Below are 23,170 nucleotides of genomic sequence, written 5' to 3' on the forward strand. Positions count from 1 at the left end.
AGTAAACAATAGTCTTCACACAGGAAAGCTCTTGCTTCAGAATCCTATATTTCATTGAGAAAGTGACAACCTAAAAGGTGGTGGACACTAGGTGCAGAAATCATTGGCCCTGGTGCTGCTCTTGACCTGTAAGCCTAGTTCCTGACTTGAGCACAACAGGCCTCTAGAGCTCCAGACACCAGTTATCTGGACCTGATGTACACAGTGTCCCAGGCCCTGCTGTGCAGCCTTTAGTGTCTTCTTTGGTGATTTAACAGAATGTACTTGACAAGGTTTCATGCACAAGTCTACCAATTATGCCCAGAGCTGAAGGGATTCAATCCCAAGAATGAATATTAAACTGACAAAAGATTAAAGAAAGGAGTACTCATTATGGTGGGTGTTTTTAATTTGTTCATGGGATTTGGACATCATTGGTTAAACCAGCATTTACTGCCCATTTCAAATTGCCATAGGAAAGGTCGTGAGCTGCCTTCTTGAACTGTTATAATCCTTTGCATGTAGGGATACTCCCAATGCTATTAGGAAGGGAATTGCAGAAATTTGACCCAGTGACATTGAAGGAATGGCGATGTAGTTCCAAATCAGGATTGTGTATAATTTGGAGTGAAACTTGCAGGTATCGGTGATCCTAGGCATCTGCTGCTTTTATCTGTCTGGGTTGTAGAGGCATGGCTTTTTTTTATTCACTTATGGGACATGGACGTCGCTGGCTGAGCCAGCATTTATTGCCTATCCTTATTACTCTTCTCTGTGTATGTTTGTGATTAATAAAAATATAATCTAGTTTTAACGTATAGCTAGTTACCAACCAGTTTTGCAACTTACTTAAAGAAGAAGTTTGTTTATAATAAAGAAGTTACTTCTGAGTATATTGAAGAAATCTGGTGAAAGCCTCTTTTGTTCTGCACAATAGTAATAAAGAGAAATACATGAACCTTTTTAAATGTTTACGCTTTTCATATGGGTCATGGAGTAGTGAGGTGAAATAACTCAACAGAAGCTGGTATCCCATCATCAAGTCACCCTCTATTTACACATCAACAGTCCTTGGCTATAGTACTGCCTCATACAGAGTCAGGCACCAGACTGTCGATATCTCTGACACTCAACTTTCTTTCTATCAGCAGGCGCTCCCGATTGGACTAGATTTACAGTGCTATGAGGTCCTGCTGCCTGACCACATTATAATCACTACAGATGGGTTGATTACCAGCACACCCCTCCAGTCCGTCTTAACAGGATGGAACAAAACTTTGAAGTATTATGAACGGTGAGAAGGATTCTGGTTAACTTTATAAAGATATAGAATGCTTGGTGGAATGGGCAGACAAATGACAGATGAAATTCACCAGAGAGAGGCAATTATAATAAAATGTGTATTATAAAATATAGGTCCAGGAACAGAGATGACCTGTGGAAAATGTGCACACATGATTGAAGGTTTCAGGTTAGGTTGAGAGAATGCTTTATAAAAAATACAGGATCCTGAACTTTCTAAGTAGGAATATAGAATACAAAGGTAAGGAATTTATGATAAACATGCGTGCCCACACACATGTGTATAATATACATATATACAACATTTTTAATTCAGCTTCAACTGGAGTATTATGTCCAATTATGGGTATCATTCTTTACAAAGGATGCTAAGGCACTAGACAGGGTGCAGCAAAAAAATCACAAAAAAATGTTTCCAAAGTTGAGGACCTTCAGTTATATATTGAAGAAGATAAGGATGTTCTCTTTTGAGAAAACTGAGAGGCAATTTGATAGAGATATGCAAAATCAAGGGGGTTCTTGATAGACTAGATAGGGAGAAACTGTTTCCTTGGCAGAAGGGTGGCGAAGCAGAGGGTGTATATATACAAAATGTTGAAAAAGATAGCAACAGCAACAAATAACTATTTTACACAACAAGTGGCTAGGACCTGAATGCACTGTTTGAGATTGTGGTGAAGCCAGATTCAATTTGGACCTTTGAAAGAAAATTGGATCATTATCTGAAGAGAAAAACTTTGCAGGGCTACATAGAGAAGGTAGAAGAATGGTAACAGGTGAATTGTGCTTGCAGAGACCCAGCCCAGGCATGGAGGACTGAACAGTTTCATTTTGAGTCATAGAATATTTAAGCACAAAGATTTCACAGCCACCAGATGTCTCAGAGTGCTTTACAGCCAATGAAGTAAGTAAAATATGTTTGGAGTAGAGTCACTATTGTAATGCAGGAAATACAGCAGCCAATTTTGGAACTGGTGAACTCCCACAAATAGCAATGTGATAATGACCAGATAATCTCCTCTTGTGATGTTATTTGAAAGAAAAATGTTGGCTAGGAAACCAGAATAGTTCCTTGTTCTTTTTCTGAACACTGCTATGGGATAGTTTTCATTCACCGTAGTGGGCGTGTGGGATTTCTGTTTAAGATCTCATCGAAAAAAGCAGCACCTCCAGCAGTACTTATGTATCAGTATGTGATACTTATGTACAAATTCTGGAGTGGGACTTAAATCTGGAACCTTGAAACTCAGAAGCTAAAATGCTATGACCTGAACGACAGCTGACGTACAAAATATATTCGACGTAGCAAAGATACGTGATGAAAATGTATACAGTTTTTATTGTGCAAAGAAACATAAGTTAATTGATCTGACAAATCAAGTTGGAGATCACCCAGCAAAATCTACCTTGGTGAAGTGGTGTCTCAGCATTGCCCATAAATGTAAGACAGAATTTGCAGATTCTTACAAAACAGAGATTGTTAGTTGGTGAAATAACTCCACACTGGCCAGTATCCCATTACCAAGTCACCCTTTATTTGTGACTGGTGAGTCCTTGACACAGATCCAGCTCACTCAGAGCCAGCTCTCTGAGTGAACAAGATGTCTGACACTCCTGCTCTTGGTATCAGCCTGGGCTCCCTAATTGGACCAGATTAACAGCGCCAGTCAGGAAAGTCGTATTCTATGAGGTCCATCTGGCAAACCTCAGTATAATGATGACAGTAGAATGATCCTGACTTTTCACTTAGCTTTGAGAAGCACTAGAATCTGCAACCAGTCTTTAACATGGTGCTTGACTTTGACAACTGTCTTCACATAATTATTGTGGCTATTAATTCATTCCAAATATAACAATACACTATAATACTGTGATGTGTTATGATCCCAACGAATGTAACTGTATTGCTGGACAAAGTCTGATCCCAGACAGAAACCCATCTTGATAAATCATAATTTTATTTGTTTTGGTTTTAATGAAGTGATCTTTCACCAAGCCATAAGCATGCAATTGTTGCAGATTTTGCTTTAACAACAAGACAGAAGTTTATTAAAAAAGGAACAAAGATAAAATAGAATAATCAAAAAAACTTATAACACAAACTCGGAGAATTCAAACAAACAGTATAAGTGTCATCCCCTTAATCCCAAAGCAAATCTTTATAAATTGAAAAGAAACAAAACAGCTTTTGTGAAGTAATGAAGAGACTACTCCGAAAAAAAACACTCATTTCTTTACTCAGAGAGTAGTAAGGGTATGAAATGCTTTGCCTGCAACGGTAGTAGATTCGCCAACTTTAAGCACATTTAAGTTGTCATTGGACAAGCATATGGACGTACATGGAATAGTGTAGATTAGATGGGCTTCAGATTGATATGGCAGGTCGGCACAACATCGAGGGCTGAAGGGCCTGTACTGCGCTGTAATGTTCTATGTTCTATGAATTCACCAACATCTCTCAGCAGGTTTAAGTCACTTAGAACTTTAATTTTCAAACTGGAACTGTGATAGCTTCTCCCTGGAGCTATCATATACTTGAGCCTCTCTATACTCATCTTAAATAATCACTTCTAGGTTTTTATCTGGTTTGTAACTAACACTAAAGACTTCACTCTAAAGACCTAATTCACTATATCCGTCTCTTCACAGGAGCATTGTGCTATACACCCAAACATTATTCTATTTCAGAACCCTCTAACAATCCACTGAAGTTCCATTACTTCCCATAATGGGCTGCAAACAATCTGCAAAAACTGACGTCAGTTAACATAGAAATCTTACCCACTCCACAGCCAGGCTTGATAAACTGCTTTCAAAAGAAATTGCTGTAATTACGCAAGTCGATACAAGTTAATTATTAATTTCAGACATACAAAAGAAACCCCACAAGTTATCAGCTCAACCCCAGAAATCCAAGTTTACAGCAACTAATATTAAACATTATACACGTAGATCCCAAAGTTTACAACACAAGTGTAACAGCTAAACCCAAACATCAAGTCAGCAACTGTGTTTAATCATGGTTTATACACAATCTGTATAAATATTGGCATGATTTACTCAATGACATTATGTGTGCTACAGTTATCTAAAATGTCGAACAACTCTTCACCAATACTCTGTGTTGGGACAAAACAGCAAAATTAAAACAACTGCTTTGACCTTGGATAAGTTACTGAATCAAACAAAAAATCACAAATCAACAAGCGTTTTTTATATTTTTAAATTTATTCCTTTAAGAATAAAAGAAATTCAGATAGCCCATTCATTTCTGTGACTCTACTCTGCCATTGAATAAGATTATGGTTGATCTTTTTTGTTTTGAATTCCACATTGCCATCCAACCAATAGCATTTGAATCCCTTCCCTAACATAGAATCTATCTACCTCCATATCTTGGATCAGAGACGATATTCAAAAGGTTCTTTTCAGATTTGGTCGTGTCGTAAAGACTCAACAATAGCAATTTGCTTAAATATGAACATTTATTGAGTAATAATAAAAGATGGAAAAGGAAGGAAAAATAAAAGACTGAACTATGAACATCTATAACATTATAAAAAATGATGGAAAAGGAAGGAAAAGAAAGCAATGAGCTTCACATCCTCCTGCATGTCGGGGATCCCTCAATGGCTGGTCTGGAAGCTTAGATTGTTCCTGGCACTGTACACGATTCAGTTCTGAGGTGAAGTCTAACAACGTGGAATGGAATTCTCTCTCTTATACAGTAACAAACAACCAGCACAAAAAGACAGAAGACAAAACTGCTTGCTTGTATAGATACAGAAGACAAACAAGCTGTAGCTGCCGTCTCATTCAAGGTCATGCAGCTTGTCAAGTATCATCAACAATTTCAGCCATTCAGCCCATCCTATGCAATCTATTTTCATATCCAGCTGTTGAATATCATCTTTAACCTTTAGCCCTTTGGCCCATCCAATGCACTCCACTTTAAAAATGTTCAATGACCCTGTCTCCACCAACTTCTGAGGCAGAGAGTTCCAAAGTTAGACAGCCCTCTTGAGAGAAAATGTTTCTCCTCAACCCTATCCTAAAATTGCATCAGGGAATTTTTAAACCATGGCCCTTATTCCCGAGCTCTCTTGCAAGAGGAAATATCCTTTCCACATCCACATGGTCAAACCGTACAGGATTTTATGCCATCCAATCAAGTCAGCTCTTACCCTTCTTCTAAACTTCAGTGGAAACAAGCCCAGATTGTCCAACCTATCCTTATAAGACAACCTGCTCATTTTAAGTATCAATCTATTAAAACTGTGAAGCGTCTCCAATGCATTTACACTCTTCCTTAAACCAGGAGACCATAATTACACACAGTATTCTAGATATGGTCTCACCAATACCCTGGCAAGATACAAATTATCTTTTTGCCTTGCACTTACCATGACAATTCATAAGAAAATCAATGTGAAGGAAAATGATTTTTTAAATAGTATGCGATGAGTGTGCTGATTGATTGGCATAAATGATCACAAGCTATCCATCAAATATTGCAAAACCAATTACAAGATTGTTAAGTTGGGATGGGATAAAGATGAGAATAATGGAAAGGCTCTTCTGAGGAACAGTAATCATTATTGGATTGCCATTCCCCTCAGCCTTTCTCCTAATTCAATGTCATTTGACATTTCTTGCAATGTCTTCTGAGACAAGCTCTGCCAAGAGTGTAGAGTGCAGCATCTTTCAGAGATCTCTGATATATGGGTGGACAGTAAAAGAGGAGGGGTTTGAAAGATAAGGTGTGCCCTCACTTTAAACTCAGATAAGGGTAGTTTGGCTGCAGTTGGGAGCCATTGCATTAGGTGGCATGGTCTTAGGAAAGCAAATATGAGAATGTTTCACATTAGCCTTATACACCCAGTCAATCCAATAAATCTGTCATCTACTGCAACCTTGTTGACATTTCCTTGAATTGCCTTACAATTTCCCTGAACCTATCAGGCAATGACATGGGAAATGCATTAACCTCTTTCAGTATGATCTTTCTCATTATGACTTTTGTAGGAACCAACAAATTACTAATGGTTCAGTGATGTGTAATAAAAGAATTATTTTGGGGGTTCTTAATTTCATAAAACAGTGAAGACACAGATGCAACAAGATTGTATCTAATAACAAAATTTAACTCCATAAAATCCAAATTCAGCCAGTGGATGCTTTCACACAATTGTGGTACTCCTATGTGACGCTCCCCTGGGCTATCACCTGAGGTGGTGGCAGAATATTGTTATGGACTAGGCCAGACTACTCAAAACATTCTTAAGCAGGCAGCCCAGATTATAATTTTGCAAATTGTTTTGGTAAGTGTACAGTGAAAATTACCTGGAGTAAGTTAGCTCGGTTGACTACCAGGTTTTAAAACAGACAAAAGTTTATTCACAAAATTACAGTATAAAACACAAAGAACAGAATAAAGAGCCCCTACAGAACTGTCTATCCAAACTAGATTTAATTATGCTGTTCCGAATACACACAACAGTCCCAATAAGCAAACCCCCTTAAAGAAAACAGTAAAAATGGAATGCATGCTTACAGTTTGAAGTTAGAAGGACAGAAGGGTTTTGAAACCTGTTTCCACAAAGCTCACTGTTGAATTCCTAGCTAGTTCTGGACTGAACCGCTCAGCTAGAGAGCTGACCATGCCTCTTTCATTATACAGGTCACTTCTAAAACATGACCACTTTGGCCTGAAGTTTCACCTGTTTACATATAAACAAAAAGGCCTCTCAATACACTTTAGTCTCTGTGCCAAATCAGTCTAATCAGAACCGGGAGTTGTTTACAACCCCTCTGAAAAAACCAAGGACACAGTATCCTTGAGAAAAGGAATAGCTTTTATAAAAAAAGGACCAGCTTTGTAATAATATTGACCTTGAGATATTTGATGGCCATGGCTGTCATCCTCTAGTTTGCTTGAGTCCTGAGTGCTCAGCATATTGAGGGCCTCTTGCCCAATACAGGACCTGCTTCTGTCTCTGCAGCATCACAAGGTCATGAAGAGATGGGGCATGAATGTGTGCCCATACCAGGAATACCCTGACAGGAGCTCTCAGATGCAGGAGATAATTGCTCTCGCAAGATGTTAGGGCCCACTGGTCCCTTACCGTATACTTCAGGGGCTTGCAGACCACACTTATCCAGCTAAATTTCAACAGAGCTCATGCATGAAGTGATAGGAGATGATTTGCACACATCTCTGGCATCCCTTAGGCTGTATGTCAGATGTGGAACTCTATGAGGATCTCCCATCTCTCAATGGAAGAAGCTCTAATGTCGGGCTTAAAAATTATATCTTCAAATCAGACCATTAAGGGTTGATTATGAATGGACATGATAATGAATAATTGAAGTAAAGTGGAAAAGTACTTGAGAAAAATGTCTAATGCAAAAACAGCCTGTTTTGACTGAGGGGAAACTGCCTGACCATGAGGCTCAGTGGGAACCATCTGCTTGTACAATCTACATGGGGCCACATGGACTTGTTTTCCATCCATTTTTGAGGGCTAGAAATATACCAAAGTTATTATGTACCAAAGTTTCATCATCAGACAGGGGTTCGCTCGACTGATGCCATGGACCCTGAGATAGAGCTCCAAGTGCCACTGTCACCAAAGTCCCTGATGGATAAAAGTGTGAGACTCACTTGTTTGAATATATGTATATTCTGTGGTTTAAGGTAATAGATTCACTCATTATTTTGCATATGTCTCTAATATGAATTAAGCAGATTAACTGCATGTGCCTTCATGTAATCATTTTGATCAGACCTTAACAAATTTATTTGGTACTTTCAGCCTAACAATACTGAAGTTAAATCTGCACATGGCAAAGTCATAGTGTACCCGTGTCCTTAATGTATTCTCCATCATCATTGCATTGTTGTGGCTGGCCTCTAGAAGCTCAGCCAGAAGTTCCTGTGCCTCACACTACAACTCCAATATCTGCCACACCATTGATGATTATTGACTAATGTCATCTCCCTAAGCTCAGGGGGATTTGTCTCTCATGGACCTAGGTATGATTGCCTTCATCAGTTTTCACTGTGTGCATTGATCATCAGATTGCGACCCCATTACAAACGGCCCATTAAGCAATGAATTGGGGGGAGGGGAATGATGTGATAGTATACACTATGGTGTCTCCTTCTCCTCAGAGGTGGAGGCTGTTGCTCAAGGGCAAGAGTTAGCCCCTCTTACCCATTACCTGCAATAGAAAGAAGTGATGACAAGGCAATATATTTTCAAATATGTCCTTTTGACAACTCGTCAACTGGAGCTCTGTGTAACCAGTGCAGTGCTTGGTATCTGAAGAGGCCTTTTTGTGTCCATCCATTCAACCAGAGTCTCTTCAGGAATCCACATGCATCTCACCATCTGTGATTGTCTTGTCTGTACACATTTCTCTCGACTTCAAACCTTTCCCTCCATAGATATGATAATCACCATGTAAGTCTTACTGTCTCCTGTTCTTAACTTTCCCTTGCTTTGTGGCTTATCTTTTGCAAATACACAAGTTCCCATTATTATCACTCATCAAAGATACATAAGAGGGATGTGTTGTTGACAGCCTAACTGTCCATCATGGTGCACAAAGTTCCTTATGTGGCCAAGCCTGATGTCTGGGCATCTGCACTTAACTGAGCAGTAAGACCTTCTCCAATCTCATGCTTAGCTTTAGTCACATTTAACACTGGACATGTAATATTACGCACTGCACTCACATTGTGAGAATGTATCATGTCATTGAACTTCTTTCAACTGCATCAGGTACAGGCAAAAACCCTATAGTTGTCCATCTCCTCTGCTGTCTCAATCTAATTTTACTGGATTTGACTAAAGGTCTCCTGTGATCCTGTGGGAACAAGTCATCCCTCCACATTCTTACTTCCTGGAGGAGTACCTACAGAGTTTCTAGGATATGGAGTAAACCATTTAGGACTACATGAGGAGAAATGTCTTCACAGAGAGAGTGGTGATCTTATAGAATTTGCTACGTGGAAAGCAGTTGAGGACCATAATTTTATCGCTGAGCTCTCTCCACAGATACTGCCAGACCTGCTGAGTTTTTCCAGTAATTTCTGTTTTTGTTTCTGATTTTCAGCATTCACAGTTTTTCAGTTTTTTAATTCAAAATATTGTATGATTTTGAGAAGAGATTGGATATAGCACTTGGAACTAAAGGGATCAAAAGGTGGAAAAGTAGGAGCAGGCTACTGAGTTGTATGGTCAACCATGATTATATTGAATGGTGGAGCGGTCTCAAAGGAATGAATGGCCTAATTCTGCTCCTATGTTTCTATGTTTCTACACTGAATTGTGGAATGATCCCTGGTCTGCCTTTGAACATGGCTTCAATTCGAACAGCCACTGGGGGTCTCTCACTGCTCTGTCCGGGGCTGCTATATGAACAGTGTTGCTAGCCGTCTTTCAAAGATAGTTCCAGTGATACCTGAGCTGACCCTCCTCTCCACTTATGCATTGCCGAACCAATGATTCATTGACCTGCCAGATGTTCATATGCTGCCTCTAAGAATACTGTTTTTGTAAATTTACCAAAACACACACATCAGCTGGTGTTTTATTTCTTTTTAGTAATACCATTCCTGGATGAAAATTATGATACTTAGTGTGTGGATTTCATCAAATTTGACAGAGTGTCTCTCTCCATGAGGCATGGTGAGATTTTGCACCATTTCACCCCAAACTCACTTCATTAACTCCCTACCACAGCCCTATGGTATCCCTCTCTTCTAATGCTAGCCCAATTCTACCACTTGCTGTAGCTGGAAAAACTTGCCACTCATTGGATATTCTGCAATGGATTGGCATTACTGGCACACGTGTTATTTAAACCCCATTGTGTACCAAAACAAATGCTGGTAATCTGGAACTGCCCTGCTCAGTTCATTATCTTTTCCCAAGACATGGCATTAAAAATAAAATTGGCTCCTTATTTTTCAGACAGAGTCCAGATGTCCAGTTTGATAAAGTTGTATGGAGGAGGGACATCCTCTTTTCCCAGAACTCACAGCGGTGTCCATGCCATCAAATCCCACTAACTTGCTCAGTGGTCACACTGGTGTCAATGGAGTCTCCATGGTGCAGAACTGAACGAGGTTCAATAGCTTTTTCCGTTTTGCCAGAGAAAGCACCACACTCTTCTCTCTGCTACCTGTGGGGATACCAAAGCATCCAACTGACTAAGTGCCATTCTTCATTCCACTGCAACTCTCAGTTATATCACACTCAGTGTCACTTATTGCATTTAACTTATAAACCTTTACTGTGACATTGTCTTGCTTTTGTGCCTTGTAGGTTCAACTGGGTATCCATTGTCCAGGCTGGTCCATATATAAGATCCTTCAGCATCTCTGAAGAAGAGTGTTCATAGGGCTCAGAGGAAACATTAGCAAGGCTACTTCCTGCACTCCTAAGCAGCTCAAATACTGACATCTCAGTGGGAACTGTAGGTAGATTAGAATTGAAGGTATAAGTTGGCACATCATTGCAACTGTCAGAGGATGGAAAGCTTCAGGTCACTGCCACTTGGAAGACTACCAGAGACTTGCGTACCAGCTGAGCCCCAGGCAGGAAAGGTCCTTGTGGTGTCAGTAACCTCAGACCTCAGACCTCATCCATGTGTACAGGAAGGAATAGAAATGGCAGCCAGATATGTGTGAGACCATGGACCTCATAGCCCAGAGCTGCAGCTAACCGCAGGATCCCAGCTTCCTCAGATATGTGATCATTGGACTGCCTCTGAGGACAGTTTGGCTATTGCCACAGACAGCCACATCCAGCACTTTCAAGATCTGCTGTGTTTAGAACAATCTTGGTTATCCAAACATCAATTACCCAAATTTCAGATTTTCTGAACAAAATCTCAAGGTCTTATAAATGCTTTCTTTGTTTACGATCAGATCAGTTATTCAAACAATCAGTTATCTGAACAAAATACTCCTTGCCAATCTTGTTTGGTTGTTCTGCATATGCACAGACTTGCACTCCATTGTGTTAGCCATTAGTCTTCAGCAGCAACTGCAAAGCAACAGGGCCAGCAGCCAGCTTGACATCACTCCAGGTGTCTCTTCCTCAGAGACAAGGTGGTTCCAGTGGACACACAGCTGCAGGAGGAACCACTTTATACTCTCAGGAGACTCCAGCGGTGGCCTGGCCTTCCACCTCCAGTCTGCCTGTGGCCCTTAGCCTTGCGGGAGTTCAAGCTGCAGAGGATGCACCTGCCTCTGGCAAGGACCCACTCAACAGGTCTGCGCGCTACGGCAGTCAACTGAGCTGACTTACTCCGGGTAAGTCAAGAGCAGCCTCCGAGATTAGTAGACAATGTGAACATCATTTAGAAGAATGATAACTGGTAACTAAGCACCATTTGACCAGGACATAGATATTGGCTTGGCAACACTGACCTCAGTGGTTAAAGGTTTTGCGTGAAATAGTCACCAATGTTTGGGCCAGGGAGCTGTATACCATACAGTCAGACAATGCATAAGGGTCATCAGGAATTTGGAGGCCATAGATGTGTGTCTTTTGCAGTGAATTGGTCTTTATGTTATATTGCCGCTCCTTGAATAATTGGGTCCTGCAGTCCCCTCCTTCAGACATGAAGGCATTAATCCTTCTGACTCTGGGTGTGGCTGTGGCCATATTCTTTCTCAATGCACAGTTGCATTTTCCAAGATGATGGAATGTGACAGTGTTCACTCCTTTACATATTAGTGAGACCTCATCCAAATCATCTTCCTTGCAGCCATTCCAATGAACCCCAGAGTTTTTTCACCTCCTCAGGCTCCTACCCAACCTATCCCCACAGCTCCTGTCAAGTGTGCTTAACACTGTCCCCTAGTAAACCAGGGTGATCTTTATCATTGATGAAATTTGCTCCCACTTGACTCCTTTCCCATTCATAGTTTATTGTGTTCCCCTTGCATATATATAGTTTCCCCCTTTACAATTGTCTTCATCTTCTCCTAGCCTGCAGCCCCTAATGCCCATGAAGAGGTCTTCAGTCTTTTTGCTGAATTTGTGGCCACCCATTTCTGCCATTTCCTTTACCCTTTATTTTTATTGGAGAGACCAGAGGTGGGGAACCTTTTCATGTTGGAAGGCCGCATTATGTTAGTTGTAATCTAATAAGGCCGCATCCAAGAAGCTACAATTATATATTCTTCAAAATTCACATTATTTTGTAAAAATCTATCTACTATGTACTAACTAACTAAAAAAAAAAGAAAAAAAAAATGTTAATTCTAAAGTTAACTCTCTGGTATTTTAAATACATTCATTTTAAGATTGAAATAAAAATAATAAAGGATGAGAAAAAACATATTAATAAAAAATAAAAGATTTGTTCTGCAAAATTTGGATTCATTCAAAAGGCCATACACAATGGTCTAGCAGGCCACATGCGACCTTAAGGCCACAGGTTCCCCACCCCTGGGATAGACCCAAAGAACTGACCATGGCCCACATACGTCAGTAACTTAAGGAAACAGTCCCAAACAAGAAGTGCCCAGACATCTGCCTGATGCCTGGACATCTTCCCAGCAGTGTTAGCAGTAATTTGCAGATTAACCATTATAGAGCACAGGGCTGACTGTGAACCACTCCCCAGACTACAGAGGCGCAGACCCCTGAACAAGAGCCTGACTGTGACTAATCTTGGAGGCTGCCCTTGACTTACTGTTCTAGGAACCCCAATTGACAGGTGCCTCCATGGACTTCACTGATAACCACTACCCTTACTGCTGCTTGTTTTCAGTGCATGCAGAGTATTTGCAGTATAAGATGCTGATACTTGGTGCAGGTGTGAGATTGACATTTCAGTGTGCTTTATAGCATGTTGTCTGCACCCTTCCTAAGGACCACTGACCAGCAAGACAAACAGACAGTGCTCAGGGTTAAGAGGAAAGGCAAAGAAGGGATGCTGTGAGCACATAGATAGATGCTACATGAGTGAGGACGAAGAGAGCAATTGAACAGTTCTGCGATGCAGCCTGGTCCAGTGTATGAACTGGGTACCGTTCCCTGCCTAGGCAGTGTCCTTGGAGCAGCATTGCAATGCTCGGTACTGGTGAGCTTCAAAGAGCAGCTTCATGGAGCCGAAGTGTCCTGCAAGTGGATCAGTACTGACAGGTTCTGAGAGACATTGAGAAATGCTACATTAAGTCACTCATTAAACATTCTTGCTAATTCATTTAATGTTGACTGTTATAAATTAGAGAGAGAATCTATTGTTTTGCTGTGATCATTTGGCATTAAACTAAGTTTCAAATGGGTCTTCTGGGATAAAATGAATAATATGAAGTTGCACAAAGCATAATGTCACAAGGTCCATGAACTGATTTATTCTTTAAAAACTTTCAAATGTTCAAGTTTTCTTGCAAATTAAAAAGATATTTGATCTTATTAAGTGATTGAGAGTTGCTTCACTTTTGTGGGCAGTATGCACTGAACTACTATTAATTCAGTAGTCCCATATTTCAACATTTAATCTGCAAAGGTGAAAGGAAGCCTGATCATCCCTCTAACTGTACTGCTACCTGTATATTGTAATTTGTGGGAATTTTCATCAACTACTCCATCTTATAATAGTCTTGCCATAATTCTCATAAGTGGGTTTTGGATGTCAATAAACAAGAAGTCACAGAGACTTTCATGGAGCTCTAACACGTAGAGTTTAACAGCACAGAAATAGGCCTAGCAGTCCATTATGTTTGCACTTAGAACATAGAACATAGAACAGTACAGCACAATACTGGCCCTTCAGCCCTCAATGTTGTGCTGGCTTGTTATCCTACTCTAAGATCAGACTAACTTACATACCCTTCATTATAGAACATAGAACAGTACAGCACAGCCATCAAACACACAATAATCCTATTTTCTAGAACTTGGCCTTGTATATGGTATTTCAAGTGTTCATCTAAATACTTCTTACCTTTTGCAATGTTTGTAAACTCTATCATGTTTTCAGGCAGTGAGTTCCAAATATCCATCACCCTTTCAATGAAAAGATTCTTCCTTAAAACCCCTCTAAACCTGTTACCCCTTATGTTAAAACTCTCTACTAAGGATTCAGAAACTTTCAGGTTTTACAACAGTTATATGGAAACAGGAAGAGTTTTGAAAGATAAATAACTTTTTAAGCATTTTTGGTCTCTTTTATATCTTCAGTTTAGATATCTACTGAGGTTAACAGTTTCTAGCTCAAATTGCCTACTTGAGGGATTTATCAGGTCTAGATACAATCCATCTTTTACAATAGGACTTGTGAGTTCATATATCTATAAAGTGAAGCTCTTGAACAGCATAAAGAGTGTAGGGGCATTCTTAAGAGGGAAATCAGGAAGGCAATAAGGAGATAACCATGGCAGCTAAGTTTAAGGATAATCAAGGATTCCACAAGTACATTAAGAGTAAGAGAGCAACTAGAGAGAGACTCCCTTAGAGATCAAAGGGGTCATTGTTTTGTTTAATCTCAGGAGATGGGAGAGTTACTAAATTACTGCAGAGAAAGAAATGGAGGAGAGAAAATGCAGGGAAATAAATATTGCTGTTTTGAAAACAGTTCATATTACAGAAGAGGATATGCTGGAGGTCTTGGAAAATATTAAGGTGGATGCATTTCTTGGACCTGATCTAATGTATCCTAGGATGTTGTGGAAAGTTAGGGAGGAAATTAAAGTGTCCTTTACAGAAATATTTGTATTATCTCCAACTATGGGAGAGGTGCCCAATGACTGGAGAGTGGCTAATGTTATGTCTTTGTAAGGAGAAGCTTGGGAACTACAGACCTGTGAGATTGACTTCGGTGATGAGTAAATTGTTGAAAGTGATTATGAAAGAAAGGATTTATATGTGTTTAGAGAGGCAAGAAATGATTAGGGATACTCAACATAGTTTTGTGTGAGGTAAATCATGTCTCACAAACTTGACTGAGTTTTTTGAAGAAGTAACCAAAAAGATTGATCTGGGAAGAATGGCAGACATTGTTTACTTGGACTTTCATAAAGCCCTTCACAAGGTTCTGCATGGTAGATTCATTAGTAAAGTTAGATCACGAGGTAAGCTTGTCAATTGGATACAAAATTGGCTTATCAGCAGGAACCAGAGAATGGTTGTGGAGGGTTTTTTTCCAGACTGGGGACCTGTTACCAGTAGTGTTCCATAGGGATCAGTGCTGGGTATGCTTTTGTTTGTCATTCATATGTAAAGCTTAGATAAGAATATGGAAAGTATTGTTAGTAAGTTTATGGATGACATTAAAATTGGTGGTATAGTGGACAGTGAAGAAGGTAATCTAAAATCACAAAGAGATCTTGATCAGTTGGGTCAAAGGGCCAAAGAGTGGCAGATGGAATTTAATTTGGATAAATGCGAGGTATGGTATTTTGTTAAAACAAACAAGGACAGGACTTTATACAATTAAAAGTAGAGCCTTGGGTAGTTTATAGAACAGAGAGACCTAGGGGTTCAGATACATAATTCTTTGAAGTTTGCATCACATATAGACAGCGTGGTTAAGAAGGCGTTTAGCACATTTGCCTTCATTGCTTAGATCTTTGAGTATAGGAGTTGGAACATCATTTGAAGTTGTACATGACAATGGTGAGGCGTCTTCTGGAATATTGACTACAGTTCTCGTTGCCCTGTTATAGGAAGGATATTATTACGCTGGAGAGAATTCAGAAAAGATTTACCAGGGTGATGCCAGGAATGGAGAGTTTGGGTAATAGGGAGGGACTGGATAGGCTGGGACATTTTCCACTGAAGTGCAGGATGTTGAGATGTGATCTGACAGAGATTTTAAAAATCATGAGGGGTATAGATAAGATGGATAGCAGATATCTTTTTCCGATGGAGGGCATTTTCAGGAGTTGGGGGTATATTCTTAAGGCCAGAGGAGAAAGATTTAAAAAGGACATGAGGCACTATGTTTTTACACAGACCAGAGAAAGTGGTTGATGTGGGTACAGCTATTACATTTAAAAGATATTTAGAAAAGTACATGAATAGGAAAGCCTTGGAAGGTTATGGGCCAATCGCAGGCAGATGGGACTAATTTTGGGATTATGGCTGGCTTGAGCCAAAGGTTCTGTTTCTTACTGTATGACTCTGTGGACAAGGGGTCGAGGATAAAATACATTTAAGTTTTAAAATATTTTGGAAAAGTTTTAAAGTTTTGAAATATTTTAAAAGTCCTTTGAATTAATATAAATGCAGTTTGAGGACTTATTTCTATAGATCAAAGTTCACACCTGATAATATAGACTAAAGTATTAGTGAACAGATGGGAATGGAGGTATATCTTTTAACCCATCTGCTCCAGAGTCGGACCCCTCTCCATCCTGCCTCAGGTCTGCTGGAGTACGCAGCAAATATACTTCAAGGCCAATTAAGGCATTGGACACCACAAAACGATGCTCTCTCCATAGCCTGGGGATAGAGGTAAGAACAGACCTTAGGATTTGTCCCGATTCCCTTGAAATTCACATATTTTGAGATTACTAATGCTTGTTACGCTGTATTTCTTTGCAAACAACCCTGGAAGGTGGTATCATTAGTACATTACATTTGAGCTGTGTTCAGATTCTGAATTAATTTACTATATTTATTTATAGAAATGAAAGAACCAGGAAATAAACTGAACTGCACAAGATTGTGCATAATGCCCAATGGTAAAACAATTTGATCCTGTAAAGCTGATAGCCATTTGAGGTTAGAGTTGTGTTCTACTTTACCCAAAACCAAAAAAGTTCAGAAGCTTTTGTGATTTAGTCTTCATCCCACTCAAATCAGAGGCTGACGTTTCATTAGCCTTCCAGCTACCTAGAATACACATTGATACTGTAATGCTTCCAGTGAACATCCTAATGTTCTGCTAGAATAACCAACATGAATGTCACATCATCCAATCAAAGGCCTAATTGCTGCATAGAAATTAAAAGTAACTGACATAATGGAAATCAAAAAAATTAATCGCTTGTATTAGATCCTGCTCAACTTTGACCTTCAATGTCTAGATATGTAAAATATTGTGGTCATATGCTGTGTGTAAAACAGCTATCCAACCAACAGAGTAAACCAACCATCTAAGCTAAATAAAAACCGAAAAAAAAACTGCAGATGCTGTAAATCAGAAACAAACAGAAGTTGCTGGAAAAGCTCTGCAGGTCTGGCAGTATCGATGAAAAGAAATCAAAGTCAAGGTTTTGGGTCCAGTGACTTTTCCTCAGAACCCTCTGAGCTACTTGTTATGGTATGGTATTGGTTTGATTTTGTTTGAGCAAAAGATGATGAAAGGTTAATAGAGTCATAGATTCATAGAGTTGTACAGCACGGAAACAGACCCTTCAGTCCAACTCGTCCATGCCGATGAGATATCCCAACCCAATCTAGTCCAACCTGCCAGCACCTGGCCCACATCCCTTCAAACCCTTCCTATTTATATACCCATCCAGATGTCTTTTAAATGTTGCAATTGTACCAGCCTCCACCACTTCTTCTGGCAGCTCATTCCATACACATATCACCCTCTGCGTGAAAAAGTTGCCCCTTAGGTCTCTTTTATATCTTTCCTCTCTCACCCTAAACCTATGCCCTCTAGTTGTGGACTCCCTCACCCCAAGGAAAAGACTTTGTCTATTTATCCTATCTATGCCCCTGATGATTTTATAAACCTCTATAATGTTACCCCCACCAGCCTATGATGCTCCAAGGAAAAGAGTCCTAATCTATTCAACCTCTCCCTGTAGCACAAATCCTCCAACCAAACATCTTCTTCACTATCCTATCTACCTGCGAGTCCACTTTCAAGGAGCTATGAACCTGCACTCCAAAGTCTCTTTTTTCAGCAACACTCCCTAGGACCTTACATTAAGTGTATAAGTCATGCTAAGATTGGCTTTCCCAAAATGCAGCACCTCACATTTATCCAAATTAAACTCCATCTGCCACTTCTCGGCCCATTGGCCCATCTGATCAAGATCCTGTTGTCATCTGAGGTAACCTTATTCGCTGTCCACGACACCTCCAATTTTGCTGTCATCTGCAAACTTACTAACTGTACCTCTTATGCTCACATCCAAATCATTTATGTAAATGACAAAAAGTAGAGGACCCAGCACCGATCCTTGTGGCTGGTCACAGGCCTCCAGTCTGAAAAACAACCGTCCACCACCACCCTCTGTCTTCTACCTTTCAGCCAGTTCTGTATCCAAGTGGCTACTTCTCCCTGTATTCCGTGCGATCTAACCTTGTTCACCAGTCTCCCATGGGGAACCTTGTCGAATGCCTTACTGAAGTCCACATCGATCGCATCTACCGCTCTGTCCTCATCAATCCTCTTTGTTACTTCTTCAAAAACTCAATCAAGTTTGTGAAACATGATTTTCCAAGCATAAAGCCATGTGGACTATCCCTAATCAGTCCTTACCTTTCCAAACACATGTATATCCTGTCCCTCAGGATTCCCTCTAACAACTTGCCCACCACCAACATGAGGCTCACTGGTCTATAGTTCCCTGGCTTGTCCTTACCACCTTTCTTAAACAGTGGCACCACGTTAGCCAACCTCCAGTCTTCTGGAACCTCACCTGTGACTATCGATGACACAACTAACTCAGTAAGAGGCCCAGCAATCACTTCCCTAGCTTCCCAGAATACACCTGATCAGGTCCAGGGGACTTATCCATTTTTATGCGTTTCAAGACATCCAGCACTTCCTCCTTTATAATATGAACATTTTTCAAGATGTCACTATCTATTTCCTTACATTCTATATCTTCCATGTCCTTTTCCACAGTAAACACTGATGCAAAATACTTGTTAGGTTTCTGCCCCATCTCCTGCAGCTCCACACAAAGGCCGCATTGCTGATCTTTGAGGGACCCTATTCTCTCCCTTGTTACTCTTTTGTCCTTAATGTATTTGTAAAAATCTTTTGAATTCTCCTTAACTCTATTTGCCAAAGCTATCTCATGTCCCCTTTTTGCCCTCTTGATTTCTCTCTTAAGTATACTCCTACTGCTTTTATACTCTTCTAAGGATTCGCTCGATCTATCCTGTCTATACCTTATATATGCTTCCTTCATTTTCTTAACCAACCCCTCAATTTCTTTAGTCATCCAGCATTCCCTCTACCTACCAGCCTTTCCTTTCACCCTGACAGGAATATACTGTCTCTGGAGCCTCGTTATCTCATTTCTGAAGGCTTCCCATTTTCCAGCCGGCCCTCTACCTGCAAACATCTGCGCCCAATCTGTTTTTGAAAGTTCTTGCCTAATACCATCAAAATTGGCTTTCCTCCAATTTAGAATTTCAACTTTTAGATCTGCTTTATCCTTTTCCATCACTATTTTAAAACTAATAGAATTATGGTCTCTGGCCCCAAATTGTACCCCTACTGACACCTCAGTCACCTGCCCTGCCTTATTTCCCAAGAGTAGGTCAAGTTTTGCACCTTCTCTAGTAGGTACATCCACATACTGAATCAGAAAATTTTCTTGTATACACTTAACAAATTCCTCTCCATCTAAACCTGTAACACTATGGCAGTCCCAGTCTATATTGGGAAAGTTAAAATCCCCTACTACAACCACGGTAATATTCTTACAGATAACTGAGATCTCCTTACAAATTTGTTTCTCAATTTCCCTCTCACTATTAGAGGTTGTTGAATTATTTTTGAAAATTATGGTATCCTGTTGTTTATGAAACTGAAGAAAATGTATTTTTAAAGCCCAAATAATACACAGCTCCTCAAAGTGATTGAAACTAAATTTGCTTCATATAATAAGTAAGTGCTTCTGTACATTTAATTTTACTCTGTAGTTATCTTCATTTGAACACTTTGGAATCCAAAGCTTAAAAGAAGTAATTTTATTAGTTCTTGACATGCCAATCACCTGCAGCTTCCATCTGTACTCCAACATGGACGTAATACTGCATGTATGTATAAGCACAAGCAGGAACAAAATTTGACTTAAATAAGAAGTTAAATGTTTCACATGATTACATTGATGACCATAGTGAAATAGCTTTCCCACACACAATGTGGACTCAAGGATTTGACACAAGATGATGATTTAACTAATTCAGCCTGCGTATCTTCCTAAAGTAAAAGGTTTGCCATTGTATGCAATCAGGATCCAAATTAGGTTATGACATTTATGGTTGGAGACAAAGCTGGTCAGAAAACTGGGAACCATGCCCTTTCTCAGATGACTTGCTCTTATTTCTAAAAGAGGGAGATATATTCTTCATCTATTTTTATCCTTCCTGCATGTTGATTTTCTGGCATTTTCTTCCTTGAAGTTTCTTTTATATTGGCAATGCCATTGACGGCTGCTTATCTTGGTACTGATAGACAGCCAGTAATTACAGCAACCAGATGGAATTGCAGATTCATAACTTCATGGATCCTTTGGGGATTATGAATCTCATTTGCCTTTTGTCATTCAGGGGTACATATACTTAATGCAGAAGTCGCTTTCATCACAGTTTTCTCTAACCAGTTTTGATTTGACAAAGAGGACATTTGAGAGCATTCTGGTGAAATTGACAAGCTAACAATAGTTTATATTGTTTACTGTATTGTATTTATAATTATGTGGTTGGCAAATAGATTGAGTTATAATGATTTCAGGTGCTTAATGTCCAAAATAAGATTATGACTAAGTGTTAAGATTTGCAACAAACAATGATTTCATTTCGGATTCTTAAGAGTTGCGTTATTGGGGGATGGGGAACAGCAAATGGAACGGACAGGTTTATATTTGCTGATAACTAGATTTGTCGGATGGAAAAAAACCCAAATGTTTTGCTGTCAATGTTGTTTCATTCTGTCAGATGAGAAAATTGCTACCACTGAATGGTACCTACTCTTTACATTTAGCTATGGGGTCACTGTCTGTCGAGACATTTTTCCTGTTTCAGAGGATCTTCTTTTCTAACTGCTCGCCTTAATCAAATTAATAACTGCAAAGTCACAAGTCTGCTTCGGATAGAATTAAAAAACAATGTTTCTTTAATTTCGGGAGAGAATTGTGTTCAGCCAATTTGTTTCTTTCACATGGTAAAAACACAAATGGTGGAAGAAACTTTTATTTACCAAAATAACTGAGATTAATCTTCCTGCTGTAAGGGAGAAGGAAAGATAATGAGATAGAGAAAGAAAGGTATATCCTCTAATCACTATTAATGTATCTTCCCTTGGCCAACTCAGTGTAGTTTTAGAAACAAGTTAGTAGCTTGTTTGCTTAGCTTATGTAATACTGGGAAGGTAAAATAATGTAATTTGCCACTTTGCTCAGAGGCATTTTGCAGATTGATGTAAATATAACGTATCATTTTACTACGGGCATTGTAACAGTAGTCTGCACTGCCAAATGTTAGCTTCTATCTATTAAATCTGTCTAGATCCCTCATGGTTTTGGACATTATATTCAAATGTCTTGTCAGCCTTTTCCGTTGTAAGGAAAACAATCTCTGCTTTTCTAACCTGGTGTTGTGTGATGTTTGATTTTGTTCACCCTCATCTAACACCGGCTCTTCCACATCATTTCTAATCTATGTAACTAACGTCTCTGATTCCCTGGAGAAATTCTTGTAAACCCTTTCTGCATCCTTCCTGAAGTCTTCATAAAATACAATGCTCAGATTCAGATATGATATTCCAGTTTTGTAACTGTTCATCTGCTTCCTTGCTTTTGTTCACCAAGCCTTTATGCATAAAACCCAGGATTAGTGGTCCTGTTGTAAACATTTTCTCTACTTGCTCTGTCCCCTGCAGTCATTTCTGCACATATACCGTAAGTCTCTCTGCTCCTGCAAGTCCTTTCAAATAATATCTTGAAGATTATAGATTGTGTTTGCTACCACTGCAAAACATGATGTGGAGGTGCTGGTTTTGGACTGGGGTGAATGCCAGGTTATAGTCCAACAGAAAAACAGGGGACATACTCACTGCCTGGGCAGTCACAGAACCTGTGACCTCACTGCCAGAGACAGTGCTTCCTTTGGCAAAGATTAGGACGTTCCATAACATTGAACAATTCAAAACTATTTTAACAACCACAAATCAGTAAATGTGTTCTCTTTCAGAAGTTCCTATATTCAAATGTTTCTTATAGAGCCAAACAGCTGGCAGAGCAACGAGCCTGGCACCCAAGTGGGAGAGTGAATGGGCAACCATGTAGGGCAGTGACTTAGGCAGTGGGGTAATGAGACAGCAGTGCAACAAGGTGCCAGGCAACAAACAGTGCTACGAGCACCAATGATGACATTAGAGACACTGCACATGTGCCTTTTAGCCAAGTGGATGCTGACTTCCTGTTCTCAGTGCATTTCAACGATGACAGCACCACTGACTTCCTGTGACATTGCAGTGACTGGATATATTCTATCGAAAATATAGTCTCTCCTCATACTTTCTTCTAAAATGTATTACTTCACATTTCCCTCAATAGCTATATGCCTTCCCATTGTACAACCTGGGTCCTCTTGAAACATCTTGCTCACTACACTTCCATTTGAAACTGTGCCCAACCCCCTAAATCAAGTCATTAATAATATCATAAAACTAAGGGCCATGATACTCACCCAGGGGATGAACAACTCTATGCCTTTCTCTAGTTTTACAAACAACTGTCACTATTGTTTATTTCCTGTCATGTAACTAATTTCATGGCAATGTTTTTGGCACCTTTTTTTGCTAATTTATTTTATTAATTAATTCATTCATGTTTGAGCATCACTGCCCGTTCATTCGCCATTCCCTCACAGCCTTTATTAAGTTGATGCAGAACTGCCTTCTTGAACTGCTTGACAGATGTAAGGATGCAGGATTTGGT

This window comes from Chiloscyllium plagiosum, chromosome 5, assembly GCF_004010195.1.
Source record: "Chiloscyllium plagiosum isolate BGI_BamShark_2017 chromosome 5, ASM401019v2, whole genome shotgun sequence".
Classification (NCBI taxonomy): Eukaryota; Metazoa; Chordata; class Chondrichthyes; order Orectolobiformes; family Hemiscylliidae; genus Chiloscyllium; species Chiloscyllium plagiosum.